General features: G+C 37.4%; 1 long non-coding RNA gene across 1 annotated transcript in view; it reads left to right on the top strand.

Annotated features, from left to right (window-relative positions):
- LOC140856502 (uncharacterized) overlaps positions 1-18,084 on the top strand; it is a 58,454-nt gene that overhangs the window by 24,215 nt on the left and 16,155 nt on the right. The window contains exon 4 of the long non-coding RNA XR_012139761.1: positions 6,445-7,106. This is a non-coding gene — a long non-coding RNA (uncharacterized lncRNA). The remainder of the gene's footprint in view (positions 1-6,444; positions 7,107-18,084) is intronic.

Below are 18,084 nucleotides of genomic sequence, written 5' to 3'. Positions count from 1 at the left end.
GGCCTTTAAACATCTTTTCCTTCTTCCTAGCTTTTTTTGATGTCCTCTTCGGCTATGTTTGCTGAATTTCTTTTGAAATCGAACATCCCCTATTTTCGTTTTTATTCTTTTCCTCCTGTCGGACCTGCTGCTGTCGTCGGATGGCCTTGGTCATCGAGGATCCGAGGCCATCGGGGATCTACCATCGTCAGAGGCCACAGCTCGTTGAGGGCTGCCACCATGGGAGGTGGCCGACCTCAAAACACCCCCTTCCCCTATTTCAACAAAGAAGAAAAGAGAAAACGAGAGGAAAAAAAGAAAAGAAAAATAAAAGAGAGTTTCTCTTCTATCCTTCCCTCACTTTTTTCTTTACCTTCTCTCTACGAGCCTCTCTTTACTTTCTCTCAAAATTTTCTCTCTAGGTTGTTTCTCTCTCTTCATGGATTTTCTCTCTAAAAATCTGATGGACTAGTAGAGGGTTCAGATGTCTAGGTGCGCTTAGAATGACCAGTTAAACTTTGCGAGAAGTCTTGGATCTGTAGTATTAGGATCGGTTATCTTGATTTTCTATTATTCATAATCATCTATGAATGTTTACATTTGGTCTTGATTATGTAGAGGTGAAATTATCTTTAGAAGGTGTCGAGTGGAACACCTTGTTCTCAAGTTCATAAATTGAAGGGCCGATCAATAGCTGTACTTGAGTCTGAGACCGGTAGAGATAAGGATCTCTTTACATGATCACCTATCTATATGATTTTTTCTATATTATGCATGATGATATTTTTGGTTTTATGTCAAATATATGATTCTTTATTATATTTGTATCATATATTGATATTTTGATTGTTGAAAACATGAGATATGATGTTTGAAAATTGAACAAGTGTAAATACAAATTATTGAATGAATTGTTGAATGTGTTAGAGGATTTGGACTAGCCATGATATGAATTGTTGGTCACAGGCCGAATTGTGACAACCTGGATTGCCACTCATGGGTCGAATCATGACACTTTGGTTTGCCACCGCAAGCTGAAGCGCGGATATCTTGGTTTGCCCTTCGGACCGAAGTGCGAATATTTTGATTTGTCATTGCGGATTGAGCACAGTTAGTATGGTTTGTCACTACGCGCCAAAGCGCAATTATTATGGATTACCACCGTAGGCCGAAGCACGGCTATTATAGATTGCCACCATAGATCGAGGTGTGGTTTATTGTTTGTCAATCACGAGTCGAAGCATGACCATGATTAGTCCAAATGGAAAGATGATGATTGATTTGAAAAATGTTAATAAAACATAAACAATAAGACATATAAACATACATGTGATATTTATGATGGATTGCTGATAATATATGATTCATGATATATATATATATATATATATAACTATTGAGTTATAATGCATATCTGACATGAGATTTTGTGACTTATGACTTCTCTTTGATAGTTGCTCATTCATTATTTTGAATTATCTTATTATATTGGTGTATGTATGATAGGATTCTTACTGGACTATAAAGCTCACAATCCTCCATTTCTCTTTTCTTTTTCAGAGTTACAGGATGCTTATACTTAGCTAAGGTGGGGATCTCGATTCGAAAGGAATGATTAGATAGAGTGGCATCAATAGTAGTTGGATGACCAAATTTTGTAAATTGTACAACGTTGATATTTGTTAATGTGGAATTATTTGTTATGAATTGTGATCGATAGTATTCATGGGATGTTGAGATTGTAAGGAATTTTGCAGGCCTTGCATATTCTTTAAGGCTTACCCTAGAGAGTGTGCGGTCATTATGTATCCGATCCGGATGTTGGTTTCAGGACGTGATAGAATGGTATTAGAGCTTAAGGTTATGATCTCTAGGGATTGTGAGTTAATGAGTATTTGAGCATAAGGTTATGATCACTAAGGATGTGACAGAATGGTGTCAGAGCTTAAGGTTATGATCTCTAGGGATGGTGAGTTAAGGAATATTTGAGCATAAGGTTATGATCACTAAGAATGTGACAAGATAGTATCAGAGCTTAAGTTATGATCACTTGGGATCGTGCAATAAGTGATTAGGGTATGACATAAGTGATAGTGAAACTTAGGGTTTTGATCACCAAGGTTTGCGGTAGAAGTGATTCATAGGGTTTGGATTTGGATGTATAATTTGTATCTTGGTTGTAATTCGAGGAATTGACAATCTATGATTTCATTGGTTTAAAAATTATTTAGCAAATCCAAAAATTTGAAGGATTTGGATCAGAGTACGCAACGAAATCGTGGTGGTTTAAGCCATTTAAATTTGATCAAAAAGATTGGTTTTAATTTGAAGGATGTTATGATAGAGGATTGAAATTTCTTTTCGAGTGAAGAAAGCTACCTAGAAGTTCGAGGATAAGATAAAAATTTTGTATCGTTAAGAGTTTGACTTTGCAGTATGCTAATTTCGAGGATGAAATTATTTTGAGGAAAAATGTAAGGATTTGGATTCTTTATAACCCCTCTCACAAATCTTAAAGCAAAATAAGAAGCCAAAAAAAAGTTTTTGAACCTCATGATGGGAGTTGGCCTCTTTTCGAGTTTGGCAAGGATTGGGAGATCTAGGGCTCATCGGAGCTCTAGATTTCGATTATAAATAGATCGACCCTCTTTTTTTAGCTTAATGACCCAATCACCTCGATCGATCACCGGCAAAATTCATGGGATTTTTTTGGATTTTCGTTGAATAATTCTGAGAGCCATCGCCGAGTTTTTATCGGAAAAGAGGACCAAATACCTTATTGGAGATAAGGTATGGCCTCTAAACTTTTTTTCCTTCTTTTTAGCTTTTTGGATGCCCTCAACGCCATATTCGCTGAATTTTCTTTGAAACCGAACATCCCCTGTTTTCATTTTTTTTTTCTTCTGTCGAATTTGTTGCCATCGGTGGATGGCCTTGGTCATTGAGGATCCAAGGCCATCGGGGGTCTATGACCATCAAAGGCTACCGCTTGTCGAGGGCTGCCACTACGGGAGGTGGCCGACCTCAAAACACCCCCTTCCCCTGTTTCAAGGAAAAAAGAGAAAACAGGAGAAAGAAAAGATGAAGAGAAAAAAAAAAGAAAAAGAAAAAAAAAAAATAAAAGGGAGAGTTTCTCTTCTTTATCTCTTCTCTCACTTCTCTCGTATCTCTCTCTATGAGTCTCTCTCTACTTTCTCTCCCTAAAATTCTCTTTAAGTTGTTTCTCTCTTCATGGATTTTTTTCTCTTTAAAAATCTGATGGACTAGTAGAGGGTCCAGATGTCTAGGTACTCTTAAATTGACTAGTTAAACCTTGTGAGAAGTCTTGGACCTATAGTATTAGGATCGTTTACCTTGATTTTCTACTATCCATAATCATCTATGAATTTTTATGTTTGGTCTTGATTATGTAGAGGTGCAATTATCTTTAGGTGTCGAGCGGAACATCTTAATCTCGAGTTCGTAAATCGAAGGGTTGATCAAAAGTTGTACTTGAGTCTGAGACCGGTAGAGATAGGGGTCCTTTTACATGATCATCTATATATATGATTTTTTTTGTATTATACATGATTTTTCTGATTTCACATTGAATATATGATTTTTATTATATTTGTATCATATGTTAACTATTTTGATTGTTAGAAACATGAAATCTGATGTTTGGACAAGGAACAAGAAGTGTAATACAAATTATTGAATGAAACTGTTGAATGTGTAAGAGGATTTGGACTCACCATGATGTGGATTGCCGGTCACGGGCTGAATTGTGACTCTGAATTGCCAGTCATAGGTCGAATCATGACACCCTAGTTTGCCACCACAGGATGAAGTGTGAATATCTTGGTTTGCCATCGCAGCCGAAGCACGGATATTCTGATTTGTCATTACGCACTGAAGCGTTGCTATTATGGTTTGCTACCGCAGGTTGAAGCGTTGCTATTATGCATTGCCACCACGAGCCAAAGCGTGATTTGTGGTTTGCTAGTCACGGGCCGAAGCATGACCATGATTAGTCCAACGGAAAGATGATGATGGATCTGGAAAATGTTAATGAAACTAAACAATATGGCATACAAATATACATGTGATATTTATGATGGATTTTGATAATATGTGATTTATGATTTTATATATATATATATATGTGTGTGTGTGTGTGTGTGTGTGTGTGTGTGTTTATATGACTGTTGAGTTATAATGCATATTTGATATGAGATTGTCTTATGATTTCTCTTTAGTAAAGCTCACAACCCTTCATTTCTCTTCTTTTTCATAGTTATAGGATGCTTGTACTTAGCTAAGATGGGGATTTCGATTTCAAAGGAATGATTAGATAGAGTTGCATCAATAGTAGTTGGATGACCAAGTTTTGTAAATTATACAAGGTTGATAGGCTTGTCATAGGGAGTATGCATTCATCTCGTATTCGACCTGGGTGCTGGGTTCGGGCATGACATACAGCATGGCTTTTGAGTTTACACTTGGAAGATCTACCACGGGGGTTTCTTTTGTCTCTCTCTTATGATGCAAATATATGGGTGGGATTGTAACTTACTATGACAATTGTGATTGGGAGAAGATAAGCTTGATTGAGATATAGAACTTGAGCAAGGTTCTCGATTATCAAAAAATTGAGCAGTTGTATTATTTAGTCCATGGGCAATCAATGGAAGAGGGACTAAGGATACAATAATGATATGGATGTGTTGAAAATGGAGGATGCAAGCAACGTGAGCAATGTAGCAATCTACATGGAGCATGGTGTAGTTGAAATTGATTTGGAACTAGTGGAGGCACCTCCTCCACTTCCATCCACCCGGTAGGATGAAGAAGCAGCTGCTGCTTATCAGAGAATTCTGGGGAGAATGAGATCTTAGTAAATGTCAATATAGGAGAGAAAGGACATGAGGTAACACATGAATGGGGGAGAAGGCCTTGTAGGAGTCATCTAGAAGAAGTGAAGGAAGATAGTGGCAGTGGCAGTGGCAGCAACTTATCCTTGAGTGACTTTTAAGGAAAGTCATGATGAGGAAGATGACCACTTCGAGTATTACATTGATGACTCTATTGTTGAGACGAGGTCCACAAGGAGTAGGAAGTAGAAATTGGAGAAGAAATTGGGGAAGAAATTGGAGAAGCAAATGAGTTGATTGTTAGGAATTCTGAGTTACCTAATATAGATGATGTTAGAAGCTTGGGTAGCTCCCTAGAAAGAGAAGCTTCACAACATTCTAGGTTTCCGGAGTTCAAAAAGGAAAACTATTTTAGCAGGCCTACACAGCTGAAGCTTGGCATGCCTTTTGCCTCTATGCATGCATTTATGACGGCATTGAGACAGTACTCTATACAAGAGTGTTTTGACTGTATTTACAGTACAATGAGATGACAGAGTCACCATGGTGTACGAGAACTGTGGGTGGAGGATTCATGCCTCTCCCTTCCAAAAGGTAGAGATATATCAAATAAAAAAATTTGAGCCTACTCATACATGTAGTAGACATTTTGAGTATGAACTCCAGATGGCTATCTCAGAACTACATGGAGGATATCCAGTTTGATACCAATAGGAGTATTCAAGATTTTGTGGCACAAGTGAAGAGGGAAATGTAATTATAAATTTCTAAGGTCCAAGCATATAGGGCCAAGGAAAAGGCACTTATAGCCATTCATGCTCACACAGAGCAGTATGGGAAGCTTTAGGGGTGTTGTGATATCATCAGGAAGACAAACCTAGGTAACATGACACTTATAGGAACCTTGCCTAGGGAAGGAGAGTAACCCATGTCTTCCAAAGACAGTATGAATGTAGATTCATCATAGGCTTGGATGGGTGCCATTTGAAGGGTGCCATGGAGGGCAACTGCTGGCAGTTATAAGGAGAGATGGCAATGATGATGTACGGGGATGGTGGAGGAAAGGATGGAGTTTCATATCTGATAGGAAGAGGAGGCTTAGTTATTCATTTTTTATCATATCAGCTTTAAAGTACTAATTTTGTTGGTTTGTCGTGTAATATTTTTTGCAGGGGTTAGTGGAGACTTTAACTCCATTATGCCAAATGCTGATCATAGATTTGGGTGAGATATTTACATGCCAATTTTTGGAAGCTAAGGGAAAAAACTTTAAAGATGCACTATATGCAGCAGAAAGGGTTTGAATTGTCCTTGAGTTTCAAGTTAAAATGAAAGCTGTGCATGGCTTATTGGGACTCCAAATTAGCTAATGTTTACTTAGCACGCTTTATTTTTGTGGTGTAGACATGCATTCAGCACTAGACTAAGGTGTAAGGCTTATATATTGTATCACTTAGCATATTGGCCTCACTTGTTGTGTAATTTGTTTATGTGTGATATGATTTTGAACAATATATATGAATGTGTCAATAGTCATATTATGAAAGCTAGGGACAAGCCTGGCATAACTTTACTGGAGATAATAAAAATGCTTCTTATGCAATATTTCCAGGCTAGGAGATAGGCTTTGCAGAGGTATAGCAGTCCAATATGTCCTAAAGTCCAGAAGAAGGTAGTGTTAGCTAAGCCACATACCATGGATTGCCATGTTAGGTGGGGTGGTGGAGGCAGTTTTGAGGTTGATCATCCAGATGGCACTTCTGTAGTTGACTTAGAGAGGAGAATCTGTGGATGTTGAAAGTTTGTTCTCATTAGAATCCTCTATTGCCATGCAGCTGCAGCTATCATACTTTCAAAGAAGGAGGTAGAGCATTTTGTAGACCATGGTACTCTAAGGATATGTTCTTTAAAGCCTATGAGCTGGTTATTAAGCCTGGTATTCAGTTTTAGAAGTCCTCACAACTTGATTCAGTAGCTACAGCCCCATTGGGGAGGCCAACTGGTGAGCCAAGGAAGTGCAAAAGAAGGGGGGATGATGATGTGCAGGACCTATATAGAATCAGAAGAAGTGGGTCCTCTCTTAAATGTAGCAATTGCTTGAGTAGGACTACAATGCCAGACCATACAAAGATCCTAAGAAGGGCAGACCTCTTGGAAAATAAGTGGCCCAAAAAAGAGAAGGTTCTTCAAGCCAAAATGCTGAGGCAGCATGTGGGTTAGGTGCTAAAGGGAGGAGGTTTAGAAAAAAAAGGAAAGGGGACATCTCATCAGAAGGTAAGCAATGCTACATATTTACTTGCTCATAGATGTGTTGCTTTAGGGTTAATGTGTATTGTGCATTTTGGTCAATGTTTACTTGTGTTTGAGTTCTTAGGCTGCAAAAAATCCAAGTGTGCCACCACAACAGTAGAATATTACCTCACGGAGACATTTTGAGATTACAAGTAAAGATGTCCCAGGATACGCATGGAGGTGACAATATTGCACATTAAATAACCAGTATATAGAGCAACAACAGCCTTTAGGAGCAGCGGAGTTGTAACAGCTTAGGCTGCAGCACCACCAGCATTAACAGCATCAGCAGCACCAGCAGCTGCAGCATTAGCAACACTAGGAGCAACTTCAGTAGCAGCATTAGTACCAGCAACAGTAGCAGCATCGTCAAAAAGTCAGACTCAAACCTCTCAAAGGCCTTCATGGAGTATTTGATACTCTTTTGTGTCATTTTGATACCATTTTGTTCCTTTTTTTTTCTCATACCGTGTGATCCCATTTTGTACAGCTGGATGTAATAATTTGTGGTACCGTTTATACACTTTGTGATACTTTTGGTATATGGCACGGTTGAACGTAACAATGGATGTGACAATTTAATGTAATGGTGAACGTGAAATGTGATATTTTTGTTTCAGTTGAATGTGACACTTTCAACTATTTGTTTTAGTTGAATGTGACACTTTCAGTTATGTTTCAGTTGAATGTAACACTTTCCCCAACTTAATTTGGTTTGCAGAATATTTAGGACTAAAATATCAATAGGTTGGGCAGATACTTAGTATCAACTTATTTTTAGCAGCTTAATTGTACAGAATGTTAAATTTGTTTCATTTGTGCTCCTAAAATTTAAGTATCAGTAGTTTGAGTGTTATTTTGTTTCATTTCTACTGAATCCACGACATGTTAGTTATCTTTGGTATGTGGTAGAGTGTGATGTTAACTATCAGCAATCTAGGACATTTCATTTGTGCTGAGCTTCACTCATTCGGTTTGCCCTCAAGTATCAGCTGCATACGCTTAACTATCGGCTGATAAACTGAAGTCGTTCCATTACCTACTTCCATAAAGTAAAATGTGATTCTATGCCCTTCAGCATCAGCTTTAATGGCTGAAATATGATTGTATTATTTCAAAAACATCAAAGATATGAAAGCTAAAGATATAGCTAACACCAGATAGCAAACATTTGCATCTGCTACATTCTTAAGATATTACAGACTGACTCCAAAAGTTTACAATAGTAACACTTAGACTCCAAATATTTACCGTATACATATTTGGACCCCAAAAAAGCCTTTAGTTCACTAGCGGCTGAAATGTGATTCCATGGTTTTAGAAAAATTATAACACATCATTTTTGTCTTTAGATGGGAGACATAGCATCATAGTACCAAAAAGCAAACATTCCTATTCGTTGCATTTTTAAAATATCATAATTGTTAATCATAGGTTTGCAAAAGTAACATTTGATAGAATAACTCTCAAAAATTGTTACATTTGACCTCTCTCTTGACTGTTATATACAAGGGGACGTTTCACAGAATATTGAGACAGGGTATCATCTCACGTGTTAGAACAGAGACATCCCGCTAGCATCTTAGCATTTTGATCAGGAGTTTTTAGGACATCTTCTATCTCTAGTATCTAGATGGGGTGGGATAGCGACGCTTCCAGTTTCATAGAAAAATTGAGACAATCTTGTCCCACGAGATCTAAACTTTGGTTCCATGTATGACTGCTTAAAAAGTGAAATCCTTCATATTAATCCTTCCATCTTACTTCTCAGTGCTTCATTTCATTGCCAACAAATATCTTGTGACCATCTGAGAAGCAATTAGGCACCATGTCAAGTACTTTCTCCTTGATCTGCAAAGCTGGTTTTCATTCTTTTATTTTTTTATTTTTTTGTATCAACTTGCTAATCACCTCTCTCCAATGTGGTGAAGTTGGAGGATTATACTGTTGAAAAAAACTGCATCCTCTTCCTGTTAGCATTAACATGGTTCAGAGATTTGTGAGAGTTCTTGCTTGAAAAATTTGTTAAAATGATGGGAACTTTGGTTGGAGTTTTGGAAGGAGTTTTGATTGGAGTACATACTTGAAGCCATGGGCAATTTCTAAATTCCTCTCTTCTCCTTCCATTATCCTCTTCTCTTTCTCTTCATTGGACTCAATCAGATTGGGAAGCTCTTGTTCAAAAAGAAAAAAAAACAAGAGGATCGGAAGGAGTCATATGATCGCCTCGTGATCTCCTTCCATTTCTGTCCAAAGATAACTCCTTTTCTAATCCTGGTAACAAGAGTATAATGGAATTTTGTCTAAATTTATCTCACATAACAATCACATGTTCACAAATCCTAGCAGAGATGGACAGTTGGGTCATATTGTAAATAAATTTTAAGTTTTGGGGTCTACTTGAAAAAATTAGAAATTTTGGCATGCAAGTGCAAACCACGAAAACTTGAAAGGATGCTGTTTTCCTTTTGAGGTTGTGGGAATATCCTCGGTTTGATAATTTGGCTTTAAAGTGGCTGTTTCCCAATCTCTATATCTCAGCTTGGAAGAAGGATGTGATCGTTAGTTCATAGTCCAGTAGAAGGAATCCTAGAATGTCAAGACTTTTAGACCGTTGGATCTGCCACCTAAGAGAAACAGGAGTTATTGCAGGTTTTATTGAATCGCTTACAGTCTGTAATTCTGCGCCATGTCCTTAATAAGTGGAACAAAAGATGTAACACCACCTTTTGAGCCAAGTCTCTCTCTCTCTCTCTCTCTCTCTCTCCTCTCTCTCTCTCTCTCTCCTTTTTCTTTTTTTTTTTTTTGGGAAACCATTCGAACTAAGTCAATGTATGAGTTTTTTTTAATAACAGATATCTTAGATGTCCTTTCTTCGTTTGTTTGTGGAAGACAAAAGCACTAATTAAAATCAAAATTGCAATGTGGCTGGTGATAACTGATAAAACTGAACACAAGGAAAAACCTACTGAAAAAGATTGGAATATATTTGGTGATTGCCCCTTATGCAGAACTTAATAGGGATTAGTATCTAAAATTCTGGTTAGTTGTTATAATTTTTCCACGGCACTGCAAGCTTTGAACATTAGAGGAATTAAGCTTATGGGTGTGCATTCGATTTTTGTGGTTTAAATCGAATCGAAGTTTTGAAAAATCGAACTTCTAAACTTATATTTTGTAGAATCAAAAATCGAACCGAAATAGCTTAAAACCAAATAAACCAAACCGAAATAATTTTGGTTCAGTTCGGTTTGGTAATTCGGTTTTGGACTTCTTTGTGTTGGGCTTTTGGTTTTGTTTGGGCTTATTAAATTTTTTAATAGTTTCATTATTTGGGCTACAGAATTACACTTGGGCTTAGTCTAGGTGGACCATGATTTAAAAGGGACATGATAAATGAGTCTGATTCAAAATTAGACTAAATAAATTATGAAAAATAATTTTTTTTAAATTACTTTGAGATTTTGTCACACGTTCTCTTAAACATGAATATCATCCAAAGAAATAATATCAATCTGACTCACCTAAACGAGAACTCAAAAAAAGAAAAAAAGAAGTACAAAATCTATACAAATATGTTCTCAGAATATTAACATTTGAAAATAAACTACTCTAAACTCAAAGCAAAAACCTCTCTTATGGAGTAGATGCACGGTAGATGGCGTGCAATCAGAAATTGGTCAAATACAAGGGGTAACGTAGCATGTTATCTACCGTAGGATTTGGCACCGTCTAACTGGACCATTTAGTTCAAATAATATTTAATCCAAACATAAATATTAAATTGAAAGGGACAAGATAATTTCAATTTTTGGTTAATTAAAATTATCAAATTAAATACCAAAGACCGAACTAATTAAAAAATTTTGATTCGATTTTAAATTAAAACCGAAATTTTCAGAAAAAAAACTAAATCAAATATTGAAATAATTAATGGTTTAATTTGGTTTTCCGTTAACCAAACAATTTGCACACCCTTAATTATGCTTCATCTTTTGTTTTGCTTTGTACCACTTGGAGAATGAAAAAGAAAGACACACAGAATTTGGCAGTTCACTTGGGATCGCATGGTTAGTGATATATCGGATGGTTTGAAAGAAATAATTGGATCTTCTTAAACAAGGAGAAAATGGTTCCAATGATTTGGGGACAAGCTACTAATTACATGGACACTGGTCAACCTCGTGTAACCCCACTAGCCTGAAAAGTTTTACATAGTTTTGGAACAAATAGATGCGAGATTATTGTAGTGTGTTGGTTCCTTCTATGTTTTACCTAGCTTAATTGTGCAAGATTGTGATTCTGATTTGTATTTTCTCCTTTCTCCTTATTAATAAATTTGGTGGTTTATGCATTCCTCTTATGTTCAAGAAACTTAAAAAGAAATCAAAAGATTCTTATTCACTTGTCATTTTTTTTTTTAATACCCATGTTTATGATTTGTTGCTTTTAAGGCTGGAAATGGGCTTGGGCTGGCCCAATAGGCTTCAAACTGGCCCGACCGTCGGTCAAGCTTCGAGCTAGGTCCAAACAAAATTAAGCCAGATTTAGGCTCAGATATAGTCTATTTCATTTTTGGAATGGACTCAGGCCTATCATTGGTCCGGCCTGAGCCCGACTACAAGCTCGAGCCCATTTCATTTTCTTATTTGCTTTTTCTTCTTCGTTTCCTCAAATCGAGGCAAAGTCTCACCGACTGCCTTCTAGGGTTAAGTTCTTCTCTCCACCTCCATCACTGGACGTCGGTCAGCCACTCTAAAGCCTTCATCGTCGAGTCTGAGCATTGTCGTCTTCACAGACCTCTCATCCATCCTCTTCGGCAATGACCTAGCCACTTTCCTCATGCTCGTCATTGTTCCCATCACTGTCTGTACCGCCACCATATTCTTCCTCTGCAAGTCCCCTGCCTTTGCAGCAATGGTGGAGGATGAGACCGAGACCAAGTACTTCCGAGCGATAAACATAATGGCGGTGGTCATCGCGATCTACCTCCTCACCTACAACCTCACTAGCGACCACGATGCTATTGTGTGTTGTGTCTTTGAGTTGTCCTCCTCGCCGCTCCAGTGGCGGTCCTGATCTATGTAGGCACGGCATGTCAAAGAAGATAGAGGAGGGGAGAAGAGAGCCAGCGACCTAAAAGAGAAAGGGAGCTATGGAAGTTTCAAAAGAGAGAGATAGAGGAAGGAGAGAGAAATAGAGAGAGATAGAGGGGTTTCAGGCCAAGTCTTGGGCTCGAGCTGGGGCTTGGGCCGGTCCAATTGGATTCGGACCGAACTTTAAATTTTAAAATATTTTTAGGCCTAAGTCCGATTGAAGCCCAAAAAATTATTTTGGGACAGGTTCGAGTAGGGGTGTGGCCCAGTCCGTTTCCAGCCCTAGTTGCTTTGCATCAAGTTTTCCTTTTTTTGCTCCTTAATAATATAGACAAACCCAAATGAATTTCTAGATGTGAAGTTCCCCTATTACAGCTCCCAGATAACTTTTTCTTACAATAATTATAATTAGCTGAAATTTTTCCATTTGATTCCTCATCATTTGCAAAGTTAACCCATACTTGTAATCAACTTTTCTTGTAGCAGATTTGGCCAGTGTATATCCAATATTCTCATCTTGATCTATTTTAATAGATAAAGACATCCTAATTGTAAAATGTAGAAAACTTGCTTAATAGATGATAATCAGATTTTGAAAAAAGAAATACGTGTAGGATAACAAAGTTGGCACTCCATCCGACCTCCCTTGGCTTACTATTAGAGATCAATTTTGATAGTTATTAGTTGGAGGATGACTCTGGGCATGCCTCCTAGTTACTGTGGTCATTTTTTTTTCTTTCAAAGAGATGAATTTCATGTAGTCAAATAGTATCCGATATACATGTATTTGATAGAACAAGGCAGGCTACAATTTGGATACTCGAATTTGCTATGAAGAGAACAAAATAATTGTTATGCATAAGATTGAGCTTTGAGTTTTAGAATGTAGACCAATCTAAATCCATATATAACCTAATAATATTCCAGGCTTAAATTTATAATCAAACCTGACCTAGTAGATCATTGAGCTGCTTATCTAATCCAAATCCAAACATTTAGGTCAAATTCAAGCCAAGTTAGTTGGCTATCTCTCTCCTTGTAGCCTTGGCTGCAACTCGAATCTATCTGAGTAGTCCCAAATTTCTAGAGGTGGCAATTTTAGCTGACCTGTCGGGTCATTGACTCGATCCGATCTGAATAGGATGCATTTTATCCGATCTAATTGGAACCAAGATGGGTACGAGTTCTAAAAAAAATATTCGAAGCAGGTTCAGATCGAATATGGATAATAGTATGCCTCAATCCAAACTTGATCTGATATAACCTTAATATATATTTTTCTTTCAAAATTATAATGATCTTATATTATTTATATGTACCTGATTTGGCTTAACCTCATATGACCAACTCCTCTTATATATCTGATCCGTATCTCTAATTGACCTGATACAAGGCAAGTATGGGATGCATATAGATATAGAATTTTTGTTTATAAGATGGGTACGGATATAGCCTACTCGACCCACTTTGGATCCATTACCATCCCTACAAATTTCATAAGATATTTATTTGCTAGTAATTAGGCAGTCATAGTTAAAATGCTGCAATTGAATTACAGTTTCCAAAGCAACTATTCAAATGCTTGAAATTATGATTTCAGGCTGCATTTCAACTGCAAAAAAGGACACATTAATTTTTGTAATCGAAATCGCACAACTCCAATTACAAAATCTATGGTAATTGGAAGCAGGTCTTAGAGGATTTTTCTTGTTACTTTTCAATCACCAATATTCAATATTATAATAATTATTTTAATAAATATATTAAAAAATAATTCTATTATAATAAGGCATATTATTATAACATCAAATAGTAATCATAATTATATTATAATAATTATATGTAATTATTCTATATAATAATAATATAGAGTAATTATATGTAATAATTATTCAGTATTGTAATAAAATATATATCACCGAGGCTATTTGTTTGCTATAGTTTAATTATCTAAAGAAAAATATTTAGAGAAGCCCAAAAATGTAGCTTAGAAAGTCACTAATTGCTCCCTTTAAATTCGCTCCATGAACTGTTTCATATAATGAACCAATATGAGTAATGAAAGATGGTGAATTAGTTTTTTTAAATGATTTTTCTGAGTTACCATAATATTGCACTTGTATGTAATTTAAATACGGACTCCAATGAAAACTATAACTAAAATTTTTTCTAATCTATTATCCATCATACATATCTAAAGTGGAGGCCTAGCTTGCACAAAGCTCTCTGTCACATGGATGCCGATATTAATATTCTTAGTCATTATTAAAATTCACTGAATAGATATTAGTAATGATAGTATCAATGCACTCGACCATCAATAAAGTCATTATTTAAAATGCACCAAAAATTTGGCTATTGAGATCTTCTATTTATCCTAATCTATTACACTCTCACATTGCATTTCAAAAAATAATTGAACAATGAAGAAAAAACCAAACCTTGGGGCCATCATTAAAGTACACTACTCAATGTGCAATAAATGTTTGGCTATTTAAGTCTCTATTTATTACAATTTGATACATTGTCATATTACACTTTAAAAAGTAGTTTAAATGGAGAAAAATGTGCCATATGCATCGTATATGGCTAATGCTAATGATACTAGTATTAATGATGGGAGTTCTGCTTGAAAATTTAATTTACATGGAGTTCTCCATTCATTGTGTGGATACTAATATTAATAATGAGAGATTTTTGCTTAATAATTGTTGCTGCAGGACTCCGATTGGAGGTGAATGTGGCTGAGGCAGGAATCCTTCTGACTTGAGAGCTCAATGGAGATTCGAGGACTAGAACACCAAGAGAAATCTGCAAAAAAAATCCACTCATGCCAAGAGTTCTTCGATAGAGGACCTTCCAATGTTTAAGTCAGTCGAAATTTGAGAACAGTAGAGAAAAATAAAAAAAAAAGAGAGTAAGAGCATGAGTTGTTCTTTGGAGTAGAACTTATTTGAGAGTCTCCTAGTTACTTTTTTATATAGAGATGGAGCTATAGGTCATTACGTCTGAATCTAGTAGGCCATTAGATGCTAGCTCCCTAGGTCATTAGGCCATGATCTACTAGATCGTTAGGATAGAGCATCTATCCACTAACCTATAAATCAAGATTGTTAGTTATGGATGTCAATAGTAGGTGGTGTCCATATTCTGAAAGTTGTTAGAGGATTCCAATTAATTGTCCACAGGTTGAATATGCTAGCCGCTTGAGGTTGGTATGAGGTTGAGGTTTTATAGTAGTGCTTAAGGTGTCATCTTCCCCTTCATCTATCATGGGTTCTTGTTTCTCGTTCTCAATAAGATCCTAACCTTAGGGTTGGTAGTCATCCGAGCTGGGGGCTAGATAGAACTAAGGATATGAAGTCGTTGCCCCTTGGTTTTTTGACTCTCCCCATGATTGTCTTGGTGAGTCATTGGTGAGTGCTCAGTCATGACCCAAGGAAAGAAAGATCGGATTAGATGGTGGATAATCTTCACAACACTTACCCCCACTTTCGAGTTTGAAGTGGTTTTATTGTTTCAGACGAAGAAAGTAGTTGATCCCAAGATTGGTCCTTGGTTACTGATCAATCTGACCTTCTCCTCAAAGCATTTATCCCACAATATTCTATAGATAAAATCTCGAGGATCTCATTAATACACCACTTTGCCATTTCTGCTGTAATTATGAGGGATGGATGGCTTGATGCACTGTACCACAATGATTTGAAAAAAGAAGATTCGGAGATCGTTTCCAGATCCATTAGGATTTGCCATGTATTGGACATTGGTAGGCTTGCACTATGCTTCATGGATCGATCTACGTGGCTCAATTAGAGGGCGGTGCAATTTGGAGGCTTTGATATGTGTCGCATGTCAAAATCTAATAGTAAAGTGCTTGAATCCAGATCATTGGTGAGTGGTATAAATAGACCTTTCCTCTATCGCTTTCCTTCTATTTTGTTTCTATTGAATTTTTGTTTCTCTTGCCAGCTGTTCTCCTACCATTGTAGTCGCTGGAGGGAGAGTATTCAGTTGCCATCATCTTCTCTGGTATCGATGATCTCCAAACTCCATCTTCTGGTGGGTCCTTCCATCTCATTTTATTTTTCTTGCTTTTTTGTCAGTTTCGGACTAGGTTTTTTCTCTTTTTCTTGGTTCAGTCTTGTTTTTTCCCTTTGTTTCTTCAGTTTTATTAGTAGCTTTTTCTCTTTCCATGTCTTTTGATAGCAGTAAGTTTAAGGGTGAAAACCCTCATGGTGGCCCAGATTTTTAGTTGGCACCTCCCCAGACAAGGTTCGAGGATGCTTCTGGGACCACCATCGAGGTTGACTCTTCAGCTAGGCATCGGATCTTCGAACCTTGAAGCACGAATAACCCTGTATGGGGGTTTGGAGATTTTTGGGGTCTAAGCAACAAAGAATCAATCATTACTAAGGACGACCTCAGAAAGTTTTGTTCGTAGCTTTCAATGTCTTCAGCCTTCCAACTAAAAGTTTCTGATCAGGATGGTCATGCAATTGATGTCCCGAGGGGCTGAGTCACCCTATATGAGGAGTTCATCTAAGTCGATCTCCATATTTTCTCTATCCTATTATCCGCAACATTCTTAATTTTTATAGAATACTTCCAATCTATATCACTCCGAACTCAACTCGGATGGTCATCATTTTAATTATCCTCTATAGCTGGCCCACATCATCCTAGTGTGCTATTTCTTCAGAGCATTATTCACTCTAAAGAAGTATCTCTATGAGAAAGGATGGTAGTACTTCTCCTCTCAAATAGGGTGCAAGTTTATTAATGGACTATCCTCTTCGGTCCACGACTGAAAAAAGTCATTTCTTTTTTATGTCCTCAAATCTGCTCTAGAGATTTAGTCTGATCTGAGGTGATCCTCATCTATCCCTGAATAAGGATAAATTCATCCTTTCCAGGGATGAAGAAGATTACTGAAGTCTTGCTTGATATTGAAGTACTAAAGCTAAAGGAGCTATTGACTGAGCAAAATCTCTACTATGCTGGCATTAGTCTAAAGTTTTCTCAAGGTATGGTTGACGTCTTTCTTTGACTTAGAAACTTTTTCTAGTTACAATTAGAACTTGAGCTAATCATTTTTTTATCTTTAGTTTTGCACCGATGAGGCTGATCTTTTCATCCATCAAGTTGGCTTTGAAAAGGAAGTCAGGTTCTTTGAGCGGAGAGTCCTTATCAAAGAAGCCAAAGTCCCAGCCAAGGACTCCCATCCCTACTCTAGCTCTGACGTCATCGATGGGGACATCGAGTGCCAACCTGATGGAGATTGAGGACAAGCTTGTGGTGATTGTGCCGCTGCGATGTGCCACTATGATTTGTCCCATTGACGACTCTGGAGTCAGCTCATGCTTCACCTCCGCCAGCTGGACGTTTACACAATCCCCACCTCATCCAGCCTCACTATCATTGTCTTTGTGGCATCGAGCAGGTCAGCGAGGTTCAAAGCGGGCCCCTTCTCATTCGGGACAGAAGAAGGGTACATCACCATAGTGAGGAGAGTGCGGAGGGATGACTCCATACTCTAGAACCACCAGCTCGCTTGGGAGTTGGTGAAGATGACTTTTCTATTGATCAACTAATTGAAGACGAAGGCCTTTGGATGAGGTCATTGGTACTTCCTGTGTCGGCCTCCTTGAGGTAAGTTTTTTATCATTTGCATTTATCTTCAACTTTTATTTATGATTGGTAACTTTGCTTTTCATGTGCAGTTAGCGCATGATGTCACCATCCTCAGTAAGGGCTTCATTGGTTTTAACTGAGTAAAGCTCTTGCTAGAGAAGAAGCTTAGGGCATCTGAGGTCTAAGTAATGGCCACCGAGGAGACAAGGTAGACCATTAAGGAGACGAGA

This window comes from Elaeis guineensis, chromosome 3 (genome assembly GCF_000442705.2).
Source record: "Elaeis guineensis isolate ETL-2024a chromosome 3, EG11, whole genome shotgun sequence".
Lineage (NCBI taxonomy): Eukaryota > Viridiplantae > Streptophyta > Magnoliopsida > Arecales > Arecaceae > Elaeis > Elaeis guineensis.
This window is presented reverse-complemented; position numbering and strand designations above follow the sequence as displayed.